General features: G+C 40.3%; 1 protein-coding gene and 1 pseudogene across 2 annotated transcripts in view; one reads left to right on the top strand and one right to left on the bottom strand.

Moving 5' to 3' along the window:
* CREB5 (cAMP responsive element binding protein 5) overlaps positions 1-16,358 on the bottom strand; it is a 390,264-nt gene that overhangs the window by 184,129 nt on the left and 189,777 nt on the right. The window lies entirely within an intron of this gene.
* Positions 5,321-13,663, top strand: LOC147918224 (small ribosomal subunit protein uS5 pseudogene; annotated as a pseudogene).

The following is a 16,358-nucleotide window of genomic DNA, read 5'->3' as shown; positions in this document are numbered from 1 at the left end:
AAATGCCCAGCAGCCAGGGCAGAAGATAGGGAAAGAAAGATTACATGAACCACCATGCTAATTATGGAAAACCAGACGCCCTGGCAGAAGGCCAGGGGTGTGGCAGAATGGATGGGGGGAGACAGGAGAAATTTTAGGAAATTAGAAATTTTAATAACTTTGACCATCAAGGGTTGCAATTGGATGCTGAATTGTTTCTAACTTATTGCAAGCCTTGAGAGCAAAAACAGATGAGAAAGAAACTCCTGTATCACATTCTCGCTGCTTTTCATTCCTCAAGCTTAGGAACAGAAAGGAAATGAAGCCTTCCCGGGGCTCCTTTCCCCCAATCTGATTAAGAGCCCCCACAGCCTCCCTTTCTGAACACCAGGGGGAGTAAGACATATCTGGCCTTGTTCACCAGCCTTTCAATAAAGCATGAGAAAGAACAAATTCTTGCTTCTTGTTTAGACCCCTGCCTGAATAGGTTCTTCCTTCTCTTTCTGGCTAAAGATAACAATCTATTTGTACTCATTTAAAAGAGGAAGTAAGCGTCCTTTAAAAGCAACAGAATGGATTCTATTCTATCACCCGTGGTTTGAAGAGGCTCTAAGGAGGGGAGATTAAGAGAGCAGATGCTGGGTCCAACTACTTGTGTTTGAACCCCAGAAAGAGCACTTAGTAGCTGCATCACCACATGATTACTTAACCTCTCATGCCTTGGTTTTCATGTTTGTAACATGGGCATAATAATAGTAATGCACCTCACAGGACGGTGGTGAGGATTGATGGCGTAACACACATAAAGCTTGGAACAAGTCCTGGTGCATAGCAAGCAGTCAGGGAGTATCAGCTAGTGTAATGATCAAAGAGACGACCAGCACATTTTAATTTGAAATTTGAACTCTTCCCTACTACAATCAATTCAAGTATTTCATCTTAAAAATTGTACAACTCAATTAGCAAGAATGGTGAAGCCAGTGGAGTGTTTGAAAAGAAGTAATATTTTAAGGCAGAAACAAGATCATTTCTCACAACAAAGCTCACTTATACTAGTGATCTACAATAAGAATATACAGAAAATAATGAAGTAGATATCATAAAATGGCTAGTATATATTTGAAACACAAAATAACATATCCCTAAAGAATGAACTAATAAAATAAGTGTACCACAAAGAAGAAAGACAATGATGTGTTAGGATATCATTATTGTAAACTTTTCCCAGAGGATGTAAGAAATTAGCTGAAGAAAAGGAGCGTGTGGTACTTAATGACAACTTATATACATTTTTAGTCTGACCACATCCAAAAAAACTCTCACAGTAGTTATTTCAATGAAATGCATGTACTTTTATAATTCCACAAAATTGTTTTGATTGAAATAGATTATCCTCTATGATGCTACGTCATTTTAACGACATGAGCGGCCAATAAGGAAGCCCTGGGTCAGTTTTCCCCACACGAGGACTGATGGCACATTTTCCATGGATGGAGGCCATGGAATAAACATTGCTGTACCAAACATTCCTGACGATGAGGGAGAACTCCGCTTGCATGTTTTTTCGTACTAGCGCACATAACTTATTTCCCCTGTGGATCTTCAGCAAGGCAAGACAGTTGCCTTGGCTGTATGGAATTCAGCAAACAGAAATGCATGACCAGTGACCACACACTCGCATCTGGATGAGGTTTTGGCTGACTGCGCTTTGGGATTTAAACTCCAGCCACTAACAAGGATCCCCTTCTTTTTGACTATATAAGTCAACTCTGAGAACCACAGGGTAGAGTGCCTTTTTTTGTAGCTCCTTCCGTGTCTACCAAGCATTGAGAGTGGAGGTAGCAGAAATGGATTCTCTTGTCCTTTATACCTCCTGTAGTTGGAGGTACCAAAGTCTGGAAAGAAATTGGAATGATGGGGGAGGGAGCTGCCTTTAAGAGTGAGTGGAACTCATCCTTTTCACTGTCCTATCAAATGTGTGGGGAAAATGGATAAAGCTATCTGACAGAATGGCACAGTGGTCAAAAGCATGGCCTGAGCTGGGCTTGAACCCAGCTCCACACCTCCTAGCCCGTAACTTGGATTCAGTTGCTTAACCTCCCTAAGCTTCATTTTCTCATCTGTAAAATGGGAGTAATAGCAGCCTCTTCCTTACACAGTAGTCATGGGAGTTAAAGAAAATGGTACTTATAAAACGCTTTATCCTACAATGTATTTTTAAATCCTCCCTAAACTCCTATGAAGTGGATACTATTGTACTCATCTTTCTGATGGGAAACTGAGGCTCAGAGACATGATATAACTGGCCCACAGTATCCCAGCAGGTAAGTGGAGGAAGCTGGACATCAGCCCAGGATTGCTCTAAAGCTGGTGCTCATCGCCGCTGCTCTATGTACGCACTGGCCATATCGCAAAATCCCAGAAAGTTAGGACTGTGAGCTCTCAGACCATCTGGGCCCGTTCTTCCTTTTATAAGGGAGGAATAAAGTTAAGAGCGGTTCAGTGATCAGGACAAACTAATTTAAATTAAACTCAAGGGTGGGAGGTGGTACTAGAATCAGTTCTTTAGACTCTGCCCAACAGCTTTTCCTCAGATGGCTCATCTCCCCACAAGGAGGAGCAAAGAGCAAAATGAGAAAAATGCTCAGTTTAGACACTAAAATAACAAGAGTATTGACTGGGGTAAGACAGAGGTAGAGGGTTAAGGAAGGAGCCAGATAAAGCCTCTTTTTTGTATAAAGCCTGCTAGTGGAATATCTAAAAACGTTGCTTGAATGTGGTATAAAATCCAAACTTTTTGAACTGCAAAAAATTTAAGATTTCTTATTGTTCTTTATTAATTGTTCATTAAATATCTGTTAGCAAAAAAACAATAGATCTTAGCCAAACCAAAGAACAGTTTGCTTTTTCAAGTGTAAACAGAAAACTAGTCCATAAATTCCCAGTTATTCTTCCCTGCTTCTGACATTGGCCTCAAATGTACATACTCAAAAACTTAGAAGAGTAAATTAGGGGCTTGCCCCGTGGCCTAGCGGTTAAGTTCATGCACTCCGCTTTGGTGGCCCAGGGTTTGCCGCTTTGGATCCTGGGCGTGGACATATGCACCGCTCATCAAGCCATGCTTGACGACACATGCTGAGGCAGTGTCCCACGTAGAGCAACTAGAAGGATGTACAACTATGACACACAACTATCTACTGGGGTTTTGGGGAGAAACAAAGGAAAAAAGGAGGAAGATTGGCAAAAGATGTTAGCTCAGGGCCAATCTTCCTCAAAAAAAAAAAAAAGAAAGAGGAAGTTGCAATTTTAAAAAAAGAAGAGTAAGTTAAAATATGTGAGTTACTGAATGCCTGCTTCTTCTCTGGCTTCAGAATTCACACAAATTAGACTTGCAGAGTATAAAGGTTTTTACTTATTTAACTGGCCTCAATAAAATTTGCATTCATGCTTTGGTTTGTGTATTTGAGAATGCTTTATCTATTTGTATGAATTTAATACTATCTGGTTTAGATTGAATACTTATAGAGAGCAGCATGCCATATTTATTTAATGGATGGACCCAGAATCTCTACTAATGGTGATAGTAGTTACCATCAGCAGCAGCAGCATCACCATTGTCACCAGCATCATTATCATCATTGTTCTTATCATATTCCTGGGTTTTGATCTTAGAGAAAATTTCTATTGCAAAGTTGCAAGGTAAGCAACAAGTATATAATAATCTTCCCTTTATGACTATTAATTGTGTTCATTTTTTTCTGACTTATTATTTCACTTAATATCCACAAGGCTTTTCCACTTGTACACCACAGAACTCCTCTACTAGGTAAGATGTTGGCATAAAATTCTGCCACTCTGCTATTTAAATAATTCAAAACATTTTAACACAACATGCGAAGACCTATCACTAACAGAGAGCCGTGGGCAGAGGAATCAAACGGAAAGAAAGTTCCTCACCGAGATATGTTTTCACTCACATTAGCCTGTGGTCAGAAACAAACACTCCCTGTAGAATCTGTTTCTTTAAGATTCTAAAAATAAATTGATCTGTAAGTGACTTTGCTGTAATACATACAGTGAGTCAGATCAAGGAGTAAGAGCCATTTATAGAATGTGAACTAAACCCTGGCCTGAGACAACCATTTAACCCTCACCAAACAGAGAAGCAGCATCTCAGATTGTGCAGAGTTTGATCTGTAAAGCTATTTTGAAATATAAGGATTCTTTTATTATAACTCTGGCTAAAAATATCAGAATATGACCAGAGGCTATCATAAGGGCAAAACATTTGGCAACAGGACAACCAGTGTGAGAGTGTGTGAGTGTCCATCTATGAGTGCACACTTGGGTCCCACCGTATTATAGGCGTATCTGTATTCACACATATGTAAGCAGAGACAGTATTTGGTGCAGAGTAACAAGTTGTCGTTCCGTACATTCCCCTGTAAAGTAGTAGGTGGGAGTATTTTGGCTTGCATTGCACAGTGGTTTAGAGTGGATTTGTGTGACCATAAATAAGTCATTTAACATCTCTGAGCCTCAGTTTCTTCACCTGTAAAATGGAAATAAATATAGTCGCTACCTCAGGAGGTTAATGTGAGGATTAAATAACATAATGCATATAAAGCACTTGGTACACATAATAAAAGAAATGTGAGCTACAACTCTGTTCCTCTCAGCCCTGGCAGTTACAGGATGGTGCAGTTTCTCCCCTCTTTGGGGGCCCCTTCATTGCTAGAGCGTGTCTTCATAGTATTGTAAATAGTTGCCGGATGGCTACAGGTTGGTAAGTTTTCTTTCCCCTCTTGCATGGCTAATGCAATGAACATTTTTAGAGATATATGATTGGAGGGAGGAAGGGTGCATGCGTGCATGTGTGTCTCTGCATATGTGAGAGAGAGAGAGAATGTGTGTGTGTGTATAAGAATTCACATTGTGACAAGAGGAATTTGCCACCCTCCTCATCCGAGTTTCACTCACAGGCGAACATGTCAACATTGCCTGCACAAGGATCTCAAAACTGGCCCACTGCAAAGAGCTGCATTGCAAGGAATATGACTTCATATCACAGTGTTAATCACTGACCTCCGCCCTGGTAATAAGATCTTTCTTGGCCCTCGTACAATTAGAATCCACCTGAGACTTCCTAACCATCTACTAGATAGTAAATTGGCAGTGAGTATTAGGAAATTCCACTCTGGTGTTTGGATGAGTCTTTTCCATTGATATAGTTTATTTGGATTGCAGGCTCTTCAATTAAAACAATAAATCAGCCATTTTGGTTGTCTTTTCACCTCTAGATACATGTTACCCCTAATAAATTAAGCTACACTCAGAACGCATGCGGGTATGACGACACCATCCTGTCTTTCAGGTGTGGTTTCAGGGTCACACAGAGCATTTGCATCTGGAAGGCTGACTTCACGGCACACCACAGACACATTCTGCTACTCAGGGGGTGAGATCATGGTGCTGGCATGAATTTATTGCTCTTTTAAAGGAATGGGGTTGAATTCAATCTTCTGACCTTGATTCAGAGGCTAGTGATACAGGCTGTGTAAAACCAAACAAGACAAAATAAACAAGGGAAAACCACAGTGCATGCAGCCACTTTCTTCCAAAGGTGACACTACTGAATTTGGTCTGTGAAGGTCTTGTCACATGAAAGTCTAGAAATAGCTATGACCTAAACATGGGGGTAGGAGACGACCCATTTAGAAATGAATGGACACATTCCTTTGTGGTTGTATAGTGGTTAAAATCTATTTTGGGGCAAAAGGGATATTGTAAATACTTTCCTTTGTTCATAACTACCATAACACAAACTTTCTGGCTTTCAACAATTTTCAGCAACCCTGCATGCCAATAATTTTTTACACACCACCTGACCAGGCAACATTATTCTACCAGAGAGGCAGGATTCTCTGTGACCCCTCTGAATCCCCAGGGCCAGCCAAGACTAGATTGGACCTCATGACTGGTTCTAGTCTCGACATCTCTAGGGGTTTCCCTCATTTCACTGCACAATTCCAAGGCCACTCAGTTCTGATGGCCCTTGGGAGATGCTGCCGTATTAGGCACGTGGAAATGTCCTTGTCATTCTGAAATTATTTTGGAAGTAGCGATTAACATAACTTTTTCGATTAGCATTCATTTCCAAATTTGGGACTTGGTTTAGGTGAAATTCATTTTAGGGACTCCTCACTGGCTTTGTAAAATGTGAATGCCAGCAAGCATTCTTTCAACTTCAATACTAACTGGATCACAGGCTATGTCCCTTTTTCCATTTGACTCTCTCTTTGGTAACAGCATTTCTATGGCAGAGGACATGGCATTCTGTACAGACACCTTCTGACTCTAAAGTGGTTGGCTGGACAGGCTTATTATTAAATTCAGGTCAATCTGTGGCTTCTTTCCCCTTGACCATGATGGCTCTGGATGCCAATAAGAGGGTCAAAATGGAAGGAGCCTGGGGCCAGGTACAGAAAAATGAAAGGTTTAGGCATTTCCTGGATATATGGCTCCTAGCATCTCTATAAGACTAAATACAAATTCTGTCTAAGAACTATTACCCTACAACGCCATCATCACCTAAGACGATTCCTTCCAGAGACAATGATGATCTTTCATTAGGCACCAGGCCTGTGTGAGGAACTGGAGATGCTAAGACACGGCTTTGGTGGATATGACTTCACAGGAAATGTGGACTCTATAGTGTTCCCTTTAATAATAGAATTCCCTTGTAGCACTGTTCACTGAGACACTTGGTATAAATGGGATCACCTCTTCCAAGTGGATAAAGATATTGAAGAAATAAATGGAATTCCTTACAAGGCAGCTTTTCTTACTAGATGGCTCCAAAACAAAGACCTCAACAATATCAGCATCAAGACCTCTGTAGTAGTTATTTTTGGCATTTCCAAAGAATAGGTTCTTTCTACTTATGCTACCTCAATAACAGAGAATAAATTAGAGACTTGGCATTGACTACTCCACTAAGTTATTAATTTTTAAGTCTTTCACTGATTGGGTTCCAACTATATATTTGATGGAGACAATTTTTATTTATTGTTTAAATCAAACAGTAATTTAAGCAAACTTAATTTAAGCAAACTTAATTTAAGCAAACAATTTTGATATTAAGCAAATAATATCAAAATCTATTTGCTATTGAGTAGGATTTAGTTTAAGATGGAGGTTTCATGGAGATCCAAATCTGGGATTTGGTGAGACCATCCTATCCTACAAATGATATCAAAAGACCAACTGTTTGGGTACTCACCTAGTAAAGTACCAGGGTCCTGTTATTGATAAATCTTTACAAAATAATTTACCATGTTAATGCATTTTATCTTCCTAACTAATTATTTCTCATTGATTAATCTCTTATTTAAGCATTATCAAAAGGTCACTAGCCAATGCTGTACCTAATTCTAGGCTTATATCATATCAGTCTTAAGAACTGATCAATTCTGTGAGGATAGCCATATTGAAACACATTTTTTCCTGTATTTAGAAGGCAGACCTTTCCAATTTTCAGAACTATTTTTTAAAAATTTTATTTTGTAAGAACTTAATATGAGATCTACCCTTTTAACAAAATTTTAAGTGTATTATTATACTTTATTACACATTATTATATATTATTATTACACTTTATTGTTGATTCTAGGTACAATGTTGTACATCCAATCTCCAGAGTATATTCATCTTGCTTAACTGACTGTTTATGCCCAATGATTAGTAACTCCCAATTTCCCCTTCCTCTGAGCCCCTGGCAACCACCATTCCACTCTTTGAGTCTATGAATTTGACTATTTTAGATGCCTCATATAATTAGAATCAGCAGTATTTGTCTTTCTATGACTGGCTTATTTCACTTAGCATAATGTCCTCATAGCCAACAGGTATATAAAAAAGAAAACCTCAATATCACTAACCATGAGGGAAATGCAAATCAGAACCATGATGAGCTATCACCTCACACCTGTCAGGATGGCTATTATCAAAAAACAAAAGACAACAAATGTTGGAGAGGCTGTGGAGAAATTGGAACCCTTGCACATTGTTGGTGGGAATGCAAAATGGTGCAGCTACTGTAGAAAACAGTATGGAGGTTCCTCAAAAAAATAGAATTACCATATGATTCAGGAATCCCTTTATTCAAAAGAATGGAAATCAGGATCTCGAGATATTAGCACTCCTATGTTCATTGTAGCACTATTCACAGTAGTGAAGATGTGGAAACAACCATTAACAGATGACTGAATAAAGAAAATGTGGTATATATATACAATGGAATGCTATTCAGCCTTTACAAAGAAGGAAATTCTGAAATAGTGACAACAGAACCATGTTCTTCTCAGAAAAAACTAACAATATTTGAGCATTTACCAAGCTAAATGCTTCACGTGCTTTATTTCATTTAAACTTCATAAACACCTATAAAGTTAATTATTATAATGCACTCATCTTTCAGGGGAGGAATCAAAGCCAAGAGCTTGATCACTTGCCTAAGGTCTCAGAGCAACAAGTGGTAGCGCCAGCACTCAAGCCCATCTCTCTTTATTGTAAGGAAGTTCCACTTGTCTCTGAAGCCCACGCTCTTCACTACTACATGATATTGTTTCCATTCATCAAGATTTCATCTCCTCAAATGCAAATCCTTTCAAATCTAAAAAAATCTAAAAAGTTTTACGTATCCTGAATTTTCTAGAAGAACCTATGAGAAGATTGCAAAAGTTGTTTCTCTTATCTATAGAGATTAAATATATCCCTGGCTCAAACTGTAAGGGATGAATTATTGTACCATCTTACAAGTTATCGTTTTGAGAATCTTCACTAAGTCAAGTCCATTTTATTATAAGGATGCAGAAGTTTACAAGCTGTCGTCAAATTTCATTTTTAAGAAAGTCTCTTGCATTGAGGCACGAGGATGAGGTTTGAGAAAAGTAACTGCTGGCTAGAAACTGCAAAGCACAATAGTAACCGATTACATTTGTATGGTGTGCTACAGATGTCACAGTAATTTTTATATATTTTTTTTAACCTGCGATAGGCAGAAAAGTCACTATTTAATACAGTTGAGGCTCAGAGAGGCATAACGACTAGCCGAAGATCACACCATTAGCACGTGAACATAATCTAGGTTTTCTAGTGCTGTGTTTCCCCATGAGCCTCTGCTCCCCACAAGACTTGGAAATGCTCTCTTGTGTCCAAGGTTTGCTTCATTTTCAACCTGCGGAAACAGGGGTGGGAAACAGGGTGTGGTTTTCTCACTGAAGAGGATGGTGTCTGTCTCAATGTAGAATGAGAGGGGAAAACAAACAGGCACCAAACAATTTTCTCCTTAATAGCTCTCTCAAAATCCACCCCAGTTATAGGAGGCCAATAAGAGAGAAGGCATTTGCCCAGCAGAAACCTTTGCCATTGGGGAACATTCCCTGAGATATTCAAGAATCCTCTTGGCTGGGTGAATGGTACATTTAGATAACTCTTCTCTTCCAGACCCAGCTATGGGCCACCTAATGCAATCTTGGAGCCATGCTGGCTGAATTCAAAACCCACCTTTACCATTTACTAGCTGTGGGCCATGGAGCAAGTTATATAACTTCCCTGTGCCTGTTTTATTTGGCAGCATAATGAGGATGACAATGATCTACCTCATAGGACAATTTAGGGGCTTCAATGAGTTCAATGTAAAGGGCTTACAACAAGACTTGGCAATGTGCCCAATAAGCAGGTATTTTTATTACCTTAATGAAAGAACCCCTTGATTTCTTTATCTCTAAAGTGAGAATAATGATAAACTCTGTAACAAGAATCAAATTAGATCCTGTCTTTAAAAGTTCTTTATAAATCATAAAATGCTCTGCACATCTAGAGAACGACTACTGTTGTCTTGAAGAGAAAGTTGCAATTTCTGAACTATACCCATCTTCCAATTGCAAGGAATTTCCCCCTTCTCATCAAACTGAGAAAGTGATTTATATTGTGATCTCCAGCCTAACCCCAATGGTAGCTTGTTAGGCAGGAATCGAGGGGTTAGAGGTGTTGTCTAGCCAGGGCTGGATGTTTACCCAAGGCCTGGTGGGCCTCCACCTCCCAGGGGAGGTTCACGGAGATAGTGCTCGCTGGGATGGGATGCCTGCCCCAGCTGTGTGTGGTTGTATCTGTGTATAGATCTAGAATCCGAGAATCCTACTAGTCCTACAGGATTAGCTGGGCAAAGCCACAGGCCGCCTGGAGCCCTGAAAAGTGGGACAACCGCTGACCGTGTGGGTGGCTACTCAAGGGAGCCTAGGGCAACACCTGTCCTGAAATCGGAGCTGCATTTGACAGAGAAGTAGATGTGTTGATGCAGGGGAAAAACAGAAGGAAACTGATTTTTCCCGAGTTTGAGATGACATGCTATTTCTGACAAGATCAGTAGGAGTGCAGTTGATACAAATGAGGGAAACTTTTAGAATATCTCTTCCTTTTTCTTTAGCATCATCGCCTCACCCAGTGACACACACGGACTCCAAGCTCTAATATTTTCAAAGAAGACACAGATGCCAGTGTGGACAGCTGTTCCCCGCGTCCTTTCCCGGCTCACTGTGTGTACTCTGCCCTGACTGCCCCCTCCCTGCCAGCTTCTCCAGGTGAGGTTCTACCTGGTTTTCCACATTCAGCTTCAATGCCATCTCCTTTACCAAGCTGGCCCTCAATCCTCCACCTAGAACTGATCTCTTCCTACTGTATCCTCATAAAGCTCTCCTTTGCTCACCTTTAATGCAGTTCTATCAAAGTTTGCCCTGTTTCATAGTGAGTTGTGCCAACTGTCTCTGCCCTACTAGCTCATAAGGAACTGCTTCTTGTCATCTCTGTGTCACAGTGACACCTACACCACATGCTGCTCAAAGGAGCCACTCCATAAATATTCATCAAGTGAATAAATAAATATTTGTTGGTGATAATTAAATTGAACTGAGAACTTCACGGCCTCCAAGAAAGGCTCTGAATTAGTTAAATGGAGTATTGCTCTTTTTCCCCCTATTACTCTTAAGGTTGTTTCATAACATCTCTTGCCAGGAACTGCTTCTATTATTACATTATTAAGCAGCAGCACCTTCTATGATTAAGTACTGGGTGAAACTGTGATGAAGGGAAGCCCCCATTTGCTCCTAGCTTCAGAGGCGAGAACTGTCGACTTTATTTTTATGCTGCTTCTGTCACAAGCCAATATGATTTAAATGATGGGTTTGGAATTCTGTTTTCTGCTTTCCTTGCCCTATTCATCCCCTCAGTCTGAGCCCCTTTTAATACACGTACCCAGAATGGACTTTAAGGCGCATTAATGAGAAAGCAGAGTCCACATTTCCTACTTGAAACCTGGGACTGTGCTAAAATTAGACTTCGTGCTTCTAACCTGTATTCATTCATTGGTTGTATGGGTAAAAGAGAACTGAGGAAGAGGTGGAGGAGGAGTTTGGAAATAGGATCATTGATGGTATTTTTCCTCTACAATTGGAGATTAACTTTATCATGCAAACAATTAATGAGAGGTTTCCAGATGTTCTTCTAAATTGCTTTTCTCTCTCAGGGATGTTGTTAAATATCCCTTACGCTGGCTCTGCATAGCAAGGAGACTTTCCATAGAGAAAATTCCAAATTTAGCTCTCAAGTACATGGGCTCACTCTCACAGATGATGTCAATACAACTTCCAGGCATCCCAGCATCCTTTCTTCAACTCTCTGAACTTCAGGCTGAGGCTTCAAGAATGGCACCTCCAGGAGAGTCCCCAAAAGATTATTGCCCACAAGGCTCACTCCCAAGCTTTAGACTTTATAGATACTTGGATAGCATAAACACTTGTTTAAAGAATAAAAAAAATAAATGAACTACTGAATTAACGGATGAATAAATGAAATAATGCATTCTTAGAGACAGCTCTTCTTGGTCATCAGATTCCTAAGTATCCTAATATGGACTAACATATATTTTTAATCCTAAATGAAAATTATAAAATGTTTTAACTGAAAGAGACCTTAGTGATAGAGTCTTTATACACAATTTTAAAAAATCATGGCCTGATATTTTCAAATAAAATTAGATAAAAACTGCTTCTCTGGTTGAAGTGTAGGTAGGGGTCTGGAGCCTGCCAGCTCTGAGGAATTAAATGACTTGTCCCACATCATACAGATGTCAGAGTTACAGCCAAGACTCCTGAGACCCTAGCCTGGTGTTATGTTCTACACGATACCACCCTTTATGGGTGAAGGGTTGTTTTTACGTACTTATTAGGCAAAAGAATGTCTCTCTGACACTAAAATAAATGGGCCACAGTCTTTAAGAAGCTTTTTAGAAGTCTTAAAGACTTAAAGACTTAGGAAGACTTTAAGAACTGGGCTTCAGGGCAGCCACATAGTTGAGAGTAGGTTCTCTTTTCAGAGGTATTTTAGCTAATAAATGAAGAAGTAATGCTAGAATTAGACTTCACCATTTTGCAATCCCTAAAGAAATAATGGATCTAGGCAAAGACTGACAACATCCCAAAGAGAGATAAGCAGAGAGTTGGTGCCTCCCAACAGAATTACTCCACATCACCTGTGAAGTACACTGGCCAAAAAATTGAACTTGACTCTAGATCTAGAAAGCCCATAATTACCAATTTACAGGAAATACAAGAAACAGAGGAACTTGTTAAACTGACAGCATGGAAATGGAATCAACAGTTCTCAGAGTGTACAAAACTCTACAGGCTCTTTAACAAATAAATTGCAAGGAAAAACAAAAAAGGATGGCGGGGGCTCAGATCTGTGATTTGAAAGCATCTTAAGAGACATGTCAGTCAATCGCAATGTGTGGAACTTACTTCAGTCCTGATTAAAATAGAAGGCACTTCTTCTCTGGGAAAACCCCAAATAGTGGCGGTACACCGGTGCTCCTGGAGTGCTCGAGTGTGAGGCAGTGGCAGCCCAGCCCGACCATGGAGCTCGAGGAAGCAAGGCCAAGCTGGGCCACCTGGCTAAGGACATGAAGAGCAAATCCCTAGAGGAGATTGCTCTCTTTTCCTTGCTCATAAAGGAGTCTGAAATCATTGACTTTTTTCCTGGGGCTGTCTTGAGGATGAGGTTTTGAAGATTATGCCTACTCAAAAGCAGAACTGCACTGGCCAGTGGACCAGGTACAAGGCATTTGTTGCTATCTGGGACTACCATGGGCCATGTTGGTCTGCGTGTTAAGTGCTCCAAGGAGATAGCCATTCTGGTCCACGGGGCCATCATCCTAGCCAAGGCTTTCCACTGTCTCAGTGCGGGGAGGCTTCTGGGGGAACAAGATGGGCAAGCCCCACACTGTCCCCGCTAGGTGCCCACCCTCACGCTGAATGCCTCATCCCATTCCCGGAGATACGGGGACTGTCTCCGCCTCTGTGCCCAGTCAGCTGCTGCTGCTGCTGGCCAGTCTGGATGACGGCCACACCTCGGCCAGGGGCTGTGCTGCCATCATGGGCAACTATGCCAAGGCCACCTTTGACGCCATCTCCAAGACCTACAGCTATCTCACCCCCGGCTTCTGCAAAGAGACTGTGTTCAGTCTGCGTACCAGGAATTCAGTGACCTTCTCCTACAGACTCACACTCGAGGCCCCCTGCAGAAGACACAGGCTCCAGTGGTGGCCACCACCATAAAAACACCTTAGTGTTTTTATACAAGAAACATGAAGTGAATTAATTAATTAGAAAAATAAAGGGCAAAAATCCTATGAGACAATAAAGAAATTTGAAGGATATTTTAAAATATTAAGAAACTATGGTAGAAAAATGGTATTGTTGTTACTTTTCTTTAAAGAATACTTACCTTTTATACTGACATGCTGAAATACTTATGGATGAAATGCTATGATATCTGTGATATGCCTCAGACAACCTTGGGAAAGGCTGGCAGTGGGTAGAGACACCGATGAAACACGACTGGCTGTGAGTTGATAATTTTTTTTAAATTGGGTGGTGAGTTCACAGAGGGGTCATTTTCTTAATCTTTGTACATATAGGACACATTTGAAATTTTCCATAATAAAAAAATTTTTAAGAAGCTTTGTTCACAATTATAACAAAAGATAGCTTTTCTCAATTGGTAAAAAAAAAAAAAAAGCTGAAAGATAGGGATGGATTTCACATGAAGGTAAGAAGCTTTTGGAAGTGCAGGAACCTTCATTATGAATGGGGCATGAGGAATCTCTTGGAAGTTATAACAAGAGTATCTAATCTGCTTTGACTGAAGCTACAATAGACCAGGACAGGGACCTGCTGGTGGTGAAGGTGATGTCTCAAGGGAAAAGCATGGTTTCACTGACTTAGCCTTGGTCTCACTATCTATGTTATGGGTGATAACAGCAGCCTAGCCTCTGTATATTTTAACTAACTCATAACAAGACATTGTGAAACTATATATTTTGCAATGTAATTAAAAGATCATTCCATAACCACAAGATCAAATCCCAAATGGATAGCACAAATGACTGCCATCTGAACGAGCTTTAAAATACTATTGTACTTATTACCCCCAAGACATAGCATTCCTGAAACAGATCCAAACGCTCCAGGCTGGCAAAAAGCCTCTCTGGATTGCAAGTTGTCGCTGAAAGGATGCACTGGCTTGCACTTTGGAAAGGTCATCTATGACTCTAAGCCACCCCAAGACCATTTCTAAATTACTGCTGGGGTCATTTACTAAAATTGAGATTTGACGGCCTGAAGAAATAAAGATTTTCACAAATGCCTAATACACTCATGCAGACACTCACTGGCAAGATCTCGTCTGAATGTCATGAAATCAAATACGTCGTTGAATATGACAATTTCCAAAAAGGACCCAGGTAATGGCCAATAATTGATGGGTCAAATCAAAGCATATGGAGAGATCCCAAAGCTTACCTCTAACTCTGTCCTTCAAAAACCCAATCCAATGCAGCAATCATTCTTCACTCAGTTCACATAAAGTCGAAATGATCTTTTATTCTGGGAGTAATGACTAGATGATTTGACACCTATGAGTCATAAGTGGCCCTTTGTAAAGGGCCCGGTGACAATGCATTAGCTCACATTTAAGCCTCAGTTGTGTTTCACACTCTGTTCCCATCAGTCCTCCATCTTCACTGCATCTATGGGAGGTTCTGGGCCCTGGCTCAATGAGTATCGTCAGGTTCAGACCCAATATATTGCAATGAGCCTTAAAAATTCTTAGACAGTCACACATTTGCAATGAGACTTTTTTCAAGGGGAAAAACATATTTTTACTTATTTGGCCAAAACAAGCAAAATGCTCTAAATGTTGAAAAAGGGGTCCCCGCTATTTCATTCCTGCTTTGCTGAGTCACAGAAGGGAAGACATCTTCCTTTGTAGCTCCAGCAACCAGGTATACATTTATCAATCAGGATACTCTACAATGGATGTCTAATAAGATACACTGGTCCTCTGGGTAATTCCAAATTCCTGTATTGGAAGAGTTTGGCTTCTTTTTCCTATAATGGCTGCATTTGGGGAATAAACTAAAATGGTCCAAATTTTCAATACATCTTTGAGAAGGTTAAGCACAAAGATCCTGTTAAACAATAATGGGATTTGTGTGTGAAACAAGACACTCTTTGAACATTTTTAAGAAAGTTACTCTCCTCTTTCCCCTCCGACTAATAACAATTCAACATTATTTAACATAATCCTACTGACAGGTAATTTCTGACACGAAATTTATTACTGGCTTGCCCTTTGAGGGCATGCTTCACTATTAATGTTTCCTTTTAAAAGCTACAGCATACATTAGATTCTCATACAGAGTTTCTCCATGTTTTCCTTGGAAACCCCTACTTTCTGTGGTATTTTACATTGCCCAAGTCTGTTTTAACTCTCTATCCTTACACACACACACACACACACACACACACACACGCCTCCTCTCCCAATGTCCAGGAATACACTTAACATTGAAGCATTTTATTCTATCATTATTAGGTTATAACTGAATAAACAACAACATTAGTAGAGCATAAATTTAAATAAGTTTCTCCTATCCCTAAATGGGTATGTAATTGAGTGAGCTAGAGAGCTTAACTTGAACATGATCACGCTGGGAAACAAGAGAGCTGCAGGTTGCGGATGTTATCCATATAGGGCCAGCCAGCCAGACCTGCAAGCAGACATCCTGATTGGTGCTCTGAGCCTTTCACAATGCAGGACACATGAGATGGTTCAGAACATATTTGTGATTCTGACTCATTCAGAGAAATGATTTTGTACCTGGTGAGTCAGCATGAAGCTAGGTATTTCCCTACCTGTGCTAACCATACAAGGGCATTGCTACCTGGAGGGTTAGGTCATCTGTCCCAGAAGGAAACACA

Source organism: Ceratotherium simum, chromosome 1 (assembly GCF_057802395.1).
Source record: "Ceratotherium simum simum isolate JZ-2026a chromosome 1, ASM5780239v1, whole genome shotgun sequence".
In the NCBI taxonomy this organism is placed as follows: Eukaryota; Metazoa; Chordata; class Mammalia; order Perissodactyla; family Rhinocerotidae; genus Ceratotherium; species Ceratotherium simum.
The sequence above is the reverse complement of the archived record's forward strand: the minus strand, read 5'-3'. Positions and strand labels throughout refer to the sequence as shown.